The sequence below is a fragment of the Toxotes jaculatrix genome, chromosome 22, assembly GCF_017976425.1.
Source record: "Toxotes jaculatrix isolate fToxJac2 chromosome 22, fToxJac2.pri, whole genome shotgun sequence".
NCBI lineage: Eukaryota > Metazoa > Chordata > Actinopteri > Toxotidae > Toxotes > Toxotes jaculatrix.
In genome coordinates, this window is record NC_054415.1 from 2,426,072 (window position 1) to 2,439,448 (window position 13,377).

A 13,377-nucleotide genomic window follows, 5' to 3' on the forward strand; every position below is an offset into this window, starting at 1 on the left:
ACATAATGTGGCTTTGAAACGACTAAATCAGCTTTGAGTTAATGATTTACTCTTTAAACTAATGAGTTTTACGTTTGAAAAATCAGAAAGCCTGACACTGTCTCACTCCTCACATTCCTCAGGAGGTGTAACAGATGAGACAAGATTTGACATGAAGAACAGCAAGGCTGCGACTGAAACTCGTCCTCGAATAGTTGAACTTTTGCCTCAGTTGTTCCCTCAAACACAGACATGGCAAACTTCTCCAAGAGTTTTTGAGTCGCTCCTTTTTTTTTTTTTTTCCTGCCTCCCAATCTTCTCCTTTGCTGCTGGGAAAGGGGGAAGGTAAAGAGTTTGAGCAGCTCTCCATCCCCCAGGGGCCTCTTCATCTCATCACCTCGCCACTTCTTCCCTCACAGGAACATGTCAGGAGTGATTGGAGAAGTGAGACAGAGATATTCCAATTAGCTGGAGCTGCTGCATTACAGTGCGCCGCTCCTGAGTCACGTTGACAGGAGGGCAGCTGGATGGAAGACTACTACTTTATTTAATGGGGCCTCGGTTTAGATGATGGAATACAGCGTGGCGCAGCCTGCAGTGAAGTCGGCGTCTTTCAGGGAAACCATTCAGTCTCAGTCACTTTCAAACTGACTGACGTTTTTAAAATCTCATTATCTTAAGACTTAAACGCACAAGTGCTTAGCAGTTGAAGGTTGATGTGATGTACTGTTAGGTCATATATGACATATTTCATGGGGAAATCCTCCGAGGCAACAAAAATATGGTGTTTTTTTTTTTTTAATGGTTGCTAATGCTTTTCTGAGGGTGATGTAAAATTTTGAAACACATTTGGGAAGCTCTTACCTTAAAGCCATGCTCATAAAACTTTCAACCCAGTTCCATATGAGTTCTAATCAAATGAAATTAGTTTGCTTCAGCAATTTGCATTTATCAAAGTGTTCATAAAAGGAACGTGGGACTGTGGATTAGCGTGAGAACATTTTCTGTCAGTGTGGGAATCCTGGGCTTTCGTCCTGTGATCTCTCATCTGATCTGTTATGATAGATGTCCGGTTTTCATGCATATAAACAAGACCAATGCCGAGATCGTACTTTTAACTGCATCCACTGTAATAATCCAGCTGCTAAATGCTAAACTACATGCTTCTTCCTCAACCATGGATTAATATAAAGTTTAAACTAAAAGTTGCGACACTGTTTTGTAGATTTTGCAAGGTTTTTTTTTTTTAATCAGCAAAAAAATCCCTAAAATCCCTTTTTAACTGAGCCTTATGTGAAGGTTCAGTTAGAAAAAAGAAAGAGTGTAATAGCTCTCGTGTGAGTTTCATTAACAGCCTTTTCTACAGCTGCTGAAAAACTATTAGGCCACTTCCCTCCAACAGTCTAGTATGACACGTTGGCATGTTTTAAAAACTCCCGGCGCGTGCTTTGATAGTTTTTCCCAACACATTTCGTCGACCTTTTCTGGGGCAAGGTGACGCTATCAGCACGAAGGATCTTATCAGCTGTGTAATGTGTCATAAGTGGTAATGTAACTGAGGTGTGTGTCTGTCTGTGTGCGTGTTGGGTTGGGTAGATGTGTGGCAGAGTGATGGCGATAGGTGTGATAAATGTGCCGATGTGCCAGTCATTTCTGATACACCCGGTAGCCCGAGGGGGGGAACAGGGAAGTGGAGATGGGCTGTGTTTGATAAATATGGGAGAGATTTCATCTGCAAACAAGGGAGAACGCTAGATTTCTGATTAGACCTGCATGTCTGAAGGCTGCTCTCGCTTTGGAGGGCTGAGATTCATGATTTCTGCTCAGTGACAGCTCTGTAAAGTAGCAGAGATAGCAATGAGAACGGGATGCTGGTTTTTATAACTGGTGTTAGTGAGTGGGCACTGAGAGGAAGATCTGCTGTGCTTGATAAAAAAAAGGGAATAAACTGCGCTGGGTTGCACAGACGCAGATGTAGTGGCAGATCTTGACTGTGTGACATGTAAGTAGTGCTGTCTCCCTCACACTCACTGTTCTCTATCCGTGTGTGGGGGTGGAGTGGTGGTGGTGGTGGTGGGGGGAGTGCACGTGGAATGTTTCCCTACCTGCATCGACAGGTTGCTCAGCTCTTCTTCTTTACCTGTCAGACCCGCAGGGCCAGGTGAGAGCTCGCTGCATGGCTCTCTGCATGTGTGTGGATTACTGGTTGTGTTTTGAGGTCTTAATATTTACCATACAGCCTTTACAGCTCAAAGCATGCCTGCTATCGTGGGAATGTGTTTATGTCTGTCGTCTTCTGTATGTGCACTACTTTCTTCAGTTACTGAGCAACGCATGCTAACCTGCTAATGATCTCACTGTTTACTAAAATGGTTAATAGGTTAATATATTATCATATATTACAAAAGTTCTATGTCATTCCTCTGCAAATTTCCAGGATAAAAAAGTTAAACTTGCTAACTGTAATGCTGCCTCGCTGCTCACTGCCAAACTGTGTCAGACCTGCCTGATGAAGTCGACGCAAAATAAATTCCTCCACTGCCAAAACATGACTAACACAACAGCAACGTCAGCAATACAGCAATAAAAACGAATAAATAAATAACAGTTCAATCTGATGACCAGGTGACAACAGGCGAAACATCAGAACGAAAGCAAAACCCTTCAGAAATCCCCAGAATTCAGGCTGAAGAATTCCCGATAACTTTGTAAAATGTTTTTCATCAAGGTAAAGTCAACACACGCGCAAACGATGAGGCTGCTCGGCTCAGAGGGAACTGAGTCACCCTGATTTTAGAAACAGAAGAAGATGAAATCACCAATTTGGAGGGTGTAACTGAAGCGTAAGAAATGAACTGTGCAACAATTCCTCCTCGGGGTAAAATAATACCGTTGGCTTTGAAAGACGGACAGAGGGAGTAAAGTGGTGGATGGGTAGAAATTTACTTTCTATTTCTATTTCAGCCGCCCTGCGATTTGGAGTGTTTCTCTTTCAGGGATAGTGTGTCGCTTGCTCTATAGAGGGCCTTGTTCCTGGTCCTGTATTGTTTTACCGGATCGCCCATTGTGCTCTCAGACAGAGTGGGGAGGGAGGCTGGGAGGGTGAGGGTGGGGGATGTGGGGGGTGGGGGTGGCCCGGTGCCAGCCGTGGCTACACCGGCTGCCAGCCTCCCGCCAGGACACACACACACACACACAAAGCGGAATGGAGAAGCCCTGGACGCGAATGCCGGCCATGGATGGATCAGAACCACTCAGGCCCAACCAAGGCTCTGTTACACAGGCACGCAGAGGCGCACACACTCATAAACACACACAAAGCAGCGGTGAGTACTGACTTGTAGAAGTAACTGCAACCACTTCACACACAAGACACATGTACAGCAACGTAATTATAATTTACACAATATAAGACTGTACATACTGATAAACGGTACGCTGACCGGACAGAGCCTCATTAACTGGACCAAAAAATAATTATTATCATATCTATCACTGCTCTTGTTGATGCTGTTGTAGTTATGATTGTGATAAAGCTTCCAGTTATCTAAAGATCCTTTTCAACAATCAACAATATCATCTTCTTCAGCGTCTTCTTTCATTTCTTTTGCTGACTGAGCTCGGTAATAAAACTAGATTCAATATACTGAAAAAATACAAAACAATTACACAATATATCAAAAACAAAATCCCACAGATATTTAACACCAGAAACACAGAGTCTACAGAATGTATGTGCAGGATTTAAGATAAAATGTTGATAATATTCAAAAAGTCGCAGCACTACACATAAAACAAAAACGCAAAGTTAACGGGGACATTGTGCTTAAATGAAGACAGTTGTGTTTGTCTGTGTTATCAGCATTTCTTTTTTGTGAGTGTCTTTCATTAACAGATCCTGGAGCAAAACCTTTTTTTAAAGATCTAGAGGTAACTTCTCTTTATTCTTGTTGATACTATAGAAACGGTTACTGATTTCATTCACGCTGCTATAAATATCTTGGAGCTTATAGCTGCTAATTTTGGATTGTGGTTAGAGAACGTAGCTTTCTAAATGACACCTTTCATTGGGCGTAGCACACTGTCGTACAGTGACAGAAACCCATGAAGAGAGGTGACTGAGTCAGAGAGGGAGGTAGTAGAAAGGAAGTCTCCACAAAGCAGCAGCCAACTAACAGCTCAATCGTTATGACTGAAATATCAAGCAATCGCTTCTAATTTCAATGTGTATTTTTGTCTCTGTGCTTGTTGTTGAAGTTGGCAGTAAGTATATTTGTGCAGGTGTATTTTTAACACATCATGTGCAGATTTAATATACTAGTAAGGCAACCTTTGTAATGGGGCTGTAAAAAAACTGTAAATAATGGCTTTATTCTGTGAATAAATGTGCTGATGTTAGTCCTAATTTATTAAAAATCTACTTATTGGGCAGAAACTTTTATCCAAAGCAACGTATAAATGAGGGACAGCACTAAAGCCTCAGTACAGTAGGAGACCTTGGAGTAAGCACTTTGTTCTAAACGTGTTAAATAATTTAACATTTACAGTTGCAGACGACTTGGTAACTTTTAGCTTATTTAAAAGTTAGAAACCCAAGACCCTGTATTCACGACGTTAACATTTGTCGGTGCAGACTTCATGGCTGTTGTCATGTGGGGGCACATCCGTGTGCGGTGACAGTGGGTGTGTTAATACTCATGCTGAAACAATTAGTTGACTCGTTAATTGACACGGTATTAATCAACAACTACCACACAACACAACACAACATACAGCGTACTGTAAAGGCATGATATACAGAGAGGATCCTGGGTGAAACAATCCTCTCAAAACAGTTCCTATTTCCAGTTTGATCGACTTTTAGGACAAAGATCTCAGCCTGTGTGTCTGACTGCGGGAGGTCTGACTCATCCAATCACACTTGCCAGGTTTTATTAGAATTAATAAAGATATAATGATAGCCCTCCTGTGACTGTAAAATCTCCAGACTTGGCAACACTCCAGAGGGAACTGCTTCCTCTGACAAATTATTGTTGAATTACAGGCAGCAATCTGTCTGTCTCCCCTCGTTTTCTACAACCTCTTTTTTTTCCCCCAGAAGACTTTGATCTGTCTGTCATGTCTTCTCATGAGACTCATGATGACGGCATCATCTTCACTAAAACGGATGGTGATTAGATTCTGGAAAAAAAAACAAACTTAATAAGAGAAACCATGAAGCTGTCCTGTATATCGTCTCTAGTTTTCCTTGATGTTTGCTCTCTATTCTCAGCCACAAAGCCAGAGTCAACAGTTTTTACAGTTTAACAGTCTCTCTTTAGCATGCTAGCTGTAACTGTGACACAGACTGTTCTCTGCATATGCTTTGGTCAGTTGGTCAAAGATCGCAGGCTGGTAGATTTATTTTGTCATGACAACATGCTAAAAATTGCCAGTGGAGGTGTGACTGCATGCTTCAGTAAAAACATTTGCATGAATTAGTCAAGAGTTCTTGGTGTTATTTTGAAACCGGTGGTAGAAGAAGAGCAGCAAGTAAGAAACGCTTTTGTTGAAAGTAGCGACGTAGACTAAAAGCCACACAGAAAAACTGAAGCTGAATGCTGTGCACTGAATCCTTCACATCATGAAACATCCACTGCTCCGTACCATCAAACCAGACCAATTACTAGACGATCTCTTGAAACTCGCCTCGTTCGGGCCCGTCTCATCCACTGCATGCAGTGAATCCCACACGGTTCCTGAAGAAAATCAGCTAACTAGACTTGCATTTGGCAAAGCAACCACTGAGTCGCCATCCTTGAAGCCTCCTGCCTTGGTAAACCGATAGCGTTCATAAATCTCACCTTGCTTCTTGTCCAAGTATTCAAGTGCATTCGAATGAGGCACAGACGATGCTACACTCGAAAAAAAGGCCGGCAGCAGACACACAGGTGAGGACAGAGGAACTGGCTTGGCTCTTTTTTCCAGAAACTTTGAAAAATCACGAATCGCAAACATCAGCACGGTATTTGAATCGTTTATATGGGCTCATATCCAGTTTACACATAACTTCTGTTAATGCCATTAAGCTCTCAGTACATAAAATCAGCTAAATATGGGGAGTGCCCTGACTTTAATGGCATTAAAAGCAAACAGTCAGAACATGTCTATACCTTTAGGGCTAAGCACGTTACGGGCCCACAGCTGGAGCTCCTGATGTTGAAATGATAACATGTCACATCTGAGGTGGAATTAGACGACTTGCAGTGTAAGTGTTCCCGCCCTGTATTACATTGTGCATGTAAGCATAAGCAATTACCGTAATGAGACGGATTGCAATTCGCCACCTTCATCCTGAAACTCGGGCGTCTGAAGGCGTTTCACTGACATCGTTTCCTCATCTTCCTGCCTCTCTTTGCGTCTCCTTTGGTGGCAGACCGCAGTGGTAATGAACAAATCTGTTGACTAATGCCTCAGAACGGAGTGAATGGTTTCTGAGCGGGGACAATAAACATGTGAAACGCTTGCACAATAAGGGACGTCTAAAGCTGCGCTTGGGGGCAATGAGGAGGTGCGGGGAGCTTGGCAGACTCTTCTCATGCCTCATCTTTCTCTCTGCGTCCTTTCCTCACCCCCTCTTCCCTCCTCATCCTACGGGTACAGGCTGTAAGATTTCTCTCGGTCTGGATTTCAGTGGACAGTTCTAAAGCTCCCACGTTATTCTCATATTTGTGAATATGGTGCACCTACTGTTTCTTTTATCAACTGACCAAAGTGGTGGCATTAAAATGCACCTGCACGCAGTCTCTCTCTCACACACACACACACACATGTACACACAGACATGTATGCGGTTCTTGGCAGTCACCCCCTGATGCCAGAATGGCTAATTACAGGTGTGGGTGTTTAAGTGATTGGTGTGTGTTTCTCTCTGTGTGTTTGTGAGCGAGGGATCAGGTGGATACTTAAGTGCTCTTGTTGCCTTTCACTCATACTCTTTGGTAATCCTACAGGCCTTAACGCCAGACACTGCTGCTCAGTTACTGTCAAATACACCTCAGGCATTCCCGTCTCCTGCTGCACAATGTGCAGCTGTTTTATTTTCAAATCTCTTAAAGACAAATTTCTGAATGTTTCCTTTGGCCTCTTTCACGAAGGAACTTTGCACAGCAAAGCTTGATAAAAGGCACTAAAATGATTATTCCATCAATCGATCGGCTGATGATTCATCTCTGATTGATCGTTTAACAAGCAGGATGCTCTGCTAAAGTCACAGGAATCTCTGAACTAAGAAAGCGGTTATCAAAAACACAGCGGCAGTTTACCATTTTACTTTGTCACAGTGTCCAACGAGATGACGATTGAGATTGACAGAGCACAGAGTTCAGTGAGCTCTAGGCTTCGACTGGGCGGCTTGTGGTCAATCCAATCTGGCAAAACCGGTCCTGATGACCTGACCAGGTCCGGTATCAAAGACTGCAGCTAACCACGGCAACCGTCCGGTTAACACAGGTGGAAAAGGTGATGCTTGAATCGTGAATCAGTCCGCATCAATCCACTCTTCATCGCTTTCTGCTGTGGTGTCGGCTTCCATAAACAATACCACGCAGTAAGAATCAAGTGAGCTTTCCAGCAGTGTAACGCAACACAGCTCAGTCATACAAGCCTCCACCAGCTCTAACAATATGGATCATTCCTTTAGACCCTCAATATAATTTATTAACAAGCCCAAATTAAAGAAGGCCTCGGTCGTTGTGTGTGATGGAGAGAAGAGAGAAAGGTCTCCTCTCAGGTGACCAAGTGTTTATGCTGGCTAATCTCAAAGGTGGATTTTTTTTTAACCATTGTGGAGGGAGTCTTTGTATTCACCTCAGAGAGAAAGACTACTCAATGTAAATGAATAGGGGATCAGAGTTAACCCCTCCAGGGAATGAGAGAGAGTGTGGTGTGTGTGTGTGTGTGTGAGAATCTAGTTCAGCCATCTTAATCCAGCACCCAGACTCTTGGCTCCTTGGCTCATCAAAGTGAGAGGCCAGCAGTAGCCAGCCCAGATTTAATCTCTGTGTGTTTGTTTGTATGAGAGAGAGTGTGTGTGTGTGTGTGTGTGTGTGTTTGAGGGAGTTGTGCATTGTGGCCCGTTCATACGCTCAAGGGCTTTGCAGCGTGATAGCGGAGCTGAGCTAACGTTAGCATCGCTTCTATCTTTTGGTCAACAGCGAGCCGAGAGAGAGAGAGATCCATTGTTGCATTCACACCCTTGCAGCTGTATGTGCTGCGTGATGGCGTGGAGCGCTGTCAGCTGCAGATAAACTGACACAGGTCTGAGTTTGCGCCTCTCAGCGAGAGCAAACACGCCAAGGTTTGTGTCGGATAAGAGGCGAAGAGGGTGGAGAGTTTGTTTTTCTAAGTGTAACCAGCAGAGATACCGTTGGAGAAAATTGAGTGCGTGCAGGGTTAGAGTTGGTGTCACGGTTTAACCAACATCAGTTTGTGAAGGTAAATAATGATACTGATCTCTAATGGATAGAAAAGGCCACACGCCCACACGCCACAGACTCCATTATACCATTAACTCATTGGGCTTTATTTGCTCCGTTTTGTGAGACTTTACAATTAATCCCACTTTATCTATTTTTTACCACCTGTATTCACCTTTGCATGACTTTGCATGTATGGATTTTACTTGCAAAACAGAAAATGAATTCATAAAACATGATGCATATGATGCATCTTAACACAATGGCCTCTGTTTTGAAACCCTGGGGTGTGACAAACAAATTTGGACCAGTGCCAGAGCCAAATTGCTATGCAACTGTTTTTCTGTGACACAGTGTTTGTGACATGATGTACAGGGAATATTTTATTGCTGTTTATATTTGAATGAACAGAACATACAACATTTTTCCTTCTTTCCTTGCAGGTTTTTTTTTTTTTTTCGCAGTGTGTGGTGATGTGATGCAGGAATGGGAATCTACCTGCTCATATCAAGCCTTTCGTCACACCAGGTTGTTGCCAAGATACATAGATCACACTATATTAAATTCCTTCAACTAACCTGACACACAGCTGTAAATCAGAGCATGAAAGGAAAGTTAATCTGCTGCTCTCCCTCTCTGTGCCTCTGTCTCTTCTTCTTCTTCTTTCCATAACTTTAATGTCTTTTAGCTAATATGCCAAAAATGCCTGGACTACGTTACATCTCCAAGCACCGGAGTCACTGAAGGTCAAACTACTTAACAGTCTCCACTTTGCCTTTTGAACAGTTTTGTTTTGGCTTGATTATGGGTGGATTCCCTCTCTGACAGACGCTTTCATCCTTTCCCTGTGTATAATTATGTATAAATGATTCAGACTGAAATGTGCTTTGTTAATTCCCCAACTTTCCCCAAGGTGTTATTTACCCATGTGTCTGAGGTCCAATCAGCACGGCCTCTTGCCTCATTAAGACACAGGCTAAATGGGTAAAGGCCTGATGAACACTTCCAGGGAGGAGAGTCCATGTTTCCTCAAAGCCATATCAGCACCGTGCAGTTTTTCCTGGGCCGACACTTTCTCTGCTGACGTGGCAAATAGGAGAAAACTTACGTAACTCTCTCTCAAAACATTCAGATATTTACTTTTTCCAGTGATTAGTGCGCTACTACGGACTTGAAGGGTGAAGTTATTATGGAGATTAAATGATGAGGATGGGTCCACAAGATTCCTAGGAACTGAGACTTGACCCGGGACTAGAGTTAGACCAGGTATAAAATTATATGAATTATAACTGGGTCCTGTTGTTTGTTAGATGATAAACAATTTGGGGTTTTAAACTAATATTCTTATATGAATGGACAGAGCCTGCTGTCATAGAGAGTGATGAGACATGATAAATGATACAAACAGGGATGATGGGGATTTTAATCTTGTGGGCAGTCCAACATGCTGCTTGGTTTTTCAGACAGGAAGTATAGTATTTCCCATGGAGTGAGTGAGAAAGGCGCTTACTGCACCTGAGCCATTGTTTTTTTTTTTTTTTTCAGCCTGAAGTTGTTTACATTTTGATGAAACTGCGCCATGAACAGTCATGCTGTATTACCTGAGAATAGTTCTTGTTTGCACGGCTGCCATGGACGCACACAAAACAATCAACTGTCTCCTTTGATTGAGCCGTGACTCAGAGTAGAAGAGGATCAACCGCAAAAATGCTATTTGAGGTTTTTGTTTCTGGATCGGTTTCACAAATTAAACAACAAACAAAAAAAAAAAAATGTTATCGGCCTTTAATATGCTCCTGGATCTGCAGCCCTGCTGATCAATCAACACCCCCGTCCTGGGACAGCAGCATGGAGAGGATTTAACTACTGTCCCGTTTACTCGAGCTCGTCGGATAATTCCCACGACTCGTCCCTTCTGTCCTTTTGTTCCCTCTCATTTTCTCCTCACCATATCTGCAACTGATGACACTAATGCGGTCCTTATCATCTAGTCCAGGTTGTTTTTTATTTTAATTACGGGAGGCTGGGACACAATGGGGCCTGTTAGTATCTGCAGTGCCCACCTCCATGAATCCAGCTGTTTTTAAAGGGTCATTCTCTTCATCATCTAACCTGTTGTCCCACTCTCCTCTTTCTCCAGAGAACCGTTTGGGGGTCCTGGTTCCCACCGCTTTGGTGTCTCTCAGGAGACCAATATGGACTGATGGGCAGATAGCGTCACTGCTCTGCTTAGAGGAGAGGGAGGGCAGTGGTGGACGAGAAGACTGGTGAGTTAATGAGACAAAATAAGGGCCAGAAAAGGGAGGGCACAGGGGTGTGAAAGGGGTTTTGATGAGGGATAGTTAACAGTTTTTTTTGGAAGGGGGCTGACCGCTGTGTCCTCATACCAGAAATTAGTGTTGCAGAGGTCTCAGGACTATGACCCTTCATGAGTAACCTTGACAAGGGATCAACATCAATAAGGAAAAAATGGCCAGGAGTCACCGAACACTAAAACGTAACTATGGTTTGTAATAAGCTACTTGCACGGACGACCTACAGGTTTGTTTTTTTGGATGAGTCTGTTAAAGAGTGTTAGACTTTTTCACACTGCAAACATTTGCAGATTTCCTGGTGTGTGTGTGTGTGTGTGTGTGTGTGCCCGAGCCTTGAAAGAACGATGGGGGGAGAGGTCACATTGCCCCGTCCTCTGTGGGCCGGGCGACGACTCAGAGAGATAGCGAGGTGTAAATTAGATCGAAAGGACACTGTCACAGAGACGATAGCCTCTCTTGGGATATCACAAGCATCGCTTGTACATAAACAATCTGAGATTCCTCTTCTGTGTGACAGATGAAAGCCTCAGATCCCCATTTCCTCTGCGTAAATAAGTAGGTCACCTCTACGAGTCATTAGCCTCATCAGTTTCCATTACATATTCATGGAGGGAAATGAGTTTACATGTGGATCGCCCCCCTCTTCACCCCTCGTCAGTACACATGAAAGCTCGGGCATAAACGGGCATTCTCGTCGCGGGCTGATTGTGCATCTCCCCCGTGGTCCTGGTTTGTATCACAGAGTATTCAGAGCTCCCAGAGGACTGCCTCCTTTGTCGGAGCTCGGAGGAGTTAAATCGTATATAAAACAAATTAATTGCCCCTGTTAGATCACTCAAGCACTCACCCAGGGGAGCATGTGCTTATCACACACCCAGGACCGCACACACACACACACACTCTGCTCTTAGCGTTCCTGTGCTTGCCAGCCTCAGCCCTCTGTGGAATTGGGGGGTAGGGTGGTGGGTGGGTGGGTGGGGGGGTTACTCCTCTCCATCTGTTGGTCTCCTCCGAGTCCTGACTCCTGCTTTAATTACATACACCCATCCCTACCTATCCCATCTCTGCACTCCATCTGTCCCACCCAACTCAAATGTGTCTGATAGGGACCCCTCATGTTGTTTATGGGGCCAATCCCAGTGGCTCTTTAGAGCAGAGTACAGTGGTGATGAGGGACTTTACGGCCCCTTCATTCAGCTTGATTCTCTACTGTAGAGGTCACTCTGATTGCAACCTTTATGGCTAACGCTGACGGCTGTCATGGCAGACAGCGCAGCAGGCCTGCCGACTGCCGTTTATGGCCTTAAGTGTGTGTTTGTGTTAAAGTGTGTGTGTGTGTGTGTTCTGGGGTTGCCCACTGAGGCGTTTATGGCCCTGTAAAAGTGTGTGTTTAACGGGATTAGGCCGACATATTGTTTGTTGATGTGTGGAGAAGCAGAGATGAGAACTTAGAGTACGTTGATTCAAATACGGTTCTGAGGTATTTGTACTTATTTGTGCTGTAACTTTTACTCCGCTACGTTATCTGCTCGGCTGAAACGGCTGAAATTCAACTTATATGAAAGCACAAAATGACCAAAATTAGGTACACAGCGGAAGATAAGGACAGACAGCTACGACCAGTTGTAGAAGAGCCACTTACTTAAGTAGAAGTAAAAATACCACAATGTAAAAAAGTCCTGCCTTCAGATATTTAAATAGAAATATTATCAAATGTTACAGTAAATGAAGTATCTCTTAAACATACTAAACAAAAATACACATCATACAGCAGAGGGAACATATCCCTCTGTTAGAGGCCTACCCCGAGTAGGTGTGTTAGCAGGTCTTTGCCAGCGTTTGTGTTGCCTGTATTGAGTCTCATTTACCTCCTCCTGTGTCTCTGTGCTGCGCCGCTCTGTCATCTGTCTCTGGGGTCGAGTGGACCTCCAGAAGCACAATAAAACCAAATTGGCTATTTGTTTTCCGTGGCTCTGGCTGAGCAGGGGGCCCTGACGCCAACTATCAGCCCATACAGGGCCGTCAATGCAGTGAGAGGGAGGCTAACACACACACACACACACACTCATGATGTTAATTTAGCCCCTGTAGTTTTATACCAGCTCTATTGTTTGGCAGATTGACTTGTTGCCCTGTTGCATCGGGGTAGTGTACTGAGAAACAAACAGATCCTTATCTTTCATCTTGACAACTGGATGAATCAAGAGAAAAATCTGGTAAGATTAGTCCAGAATATGGTTGACTTACTGACACGTGAATATTACCTTCTTTATGCCACTAAAATTTCTGATATTGAACAGACCTATAATCTTAAACCCATGTGGGATCAAACAAAAAAAATGCACCTTTTAAATCAACATTAAAAAGAAAGAAAGAAAGAGTTGAATGAGCAGATCGCTGGGTGGGACAGTGACGACCACCAGGTGTGACGGGTAGAAAGGCTCAGCCCTTTTAGATGTCAATGAGGCCAAGGTAGACCGACCTGTAACGTCCACAAACACAGCGACACCCTGGGCCGAGCCGAGCTGGTCGGGCCAGTCGGCTCTTTAGGAGGGAGGTAAGGACTGGAGGCCCCCAGCAGGACTAAACAAACTGCTCAGTCAGAGCCTTAGCAATGCAAATGGATG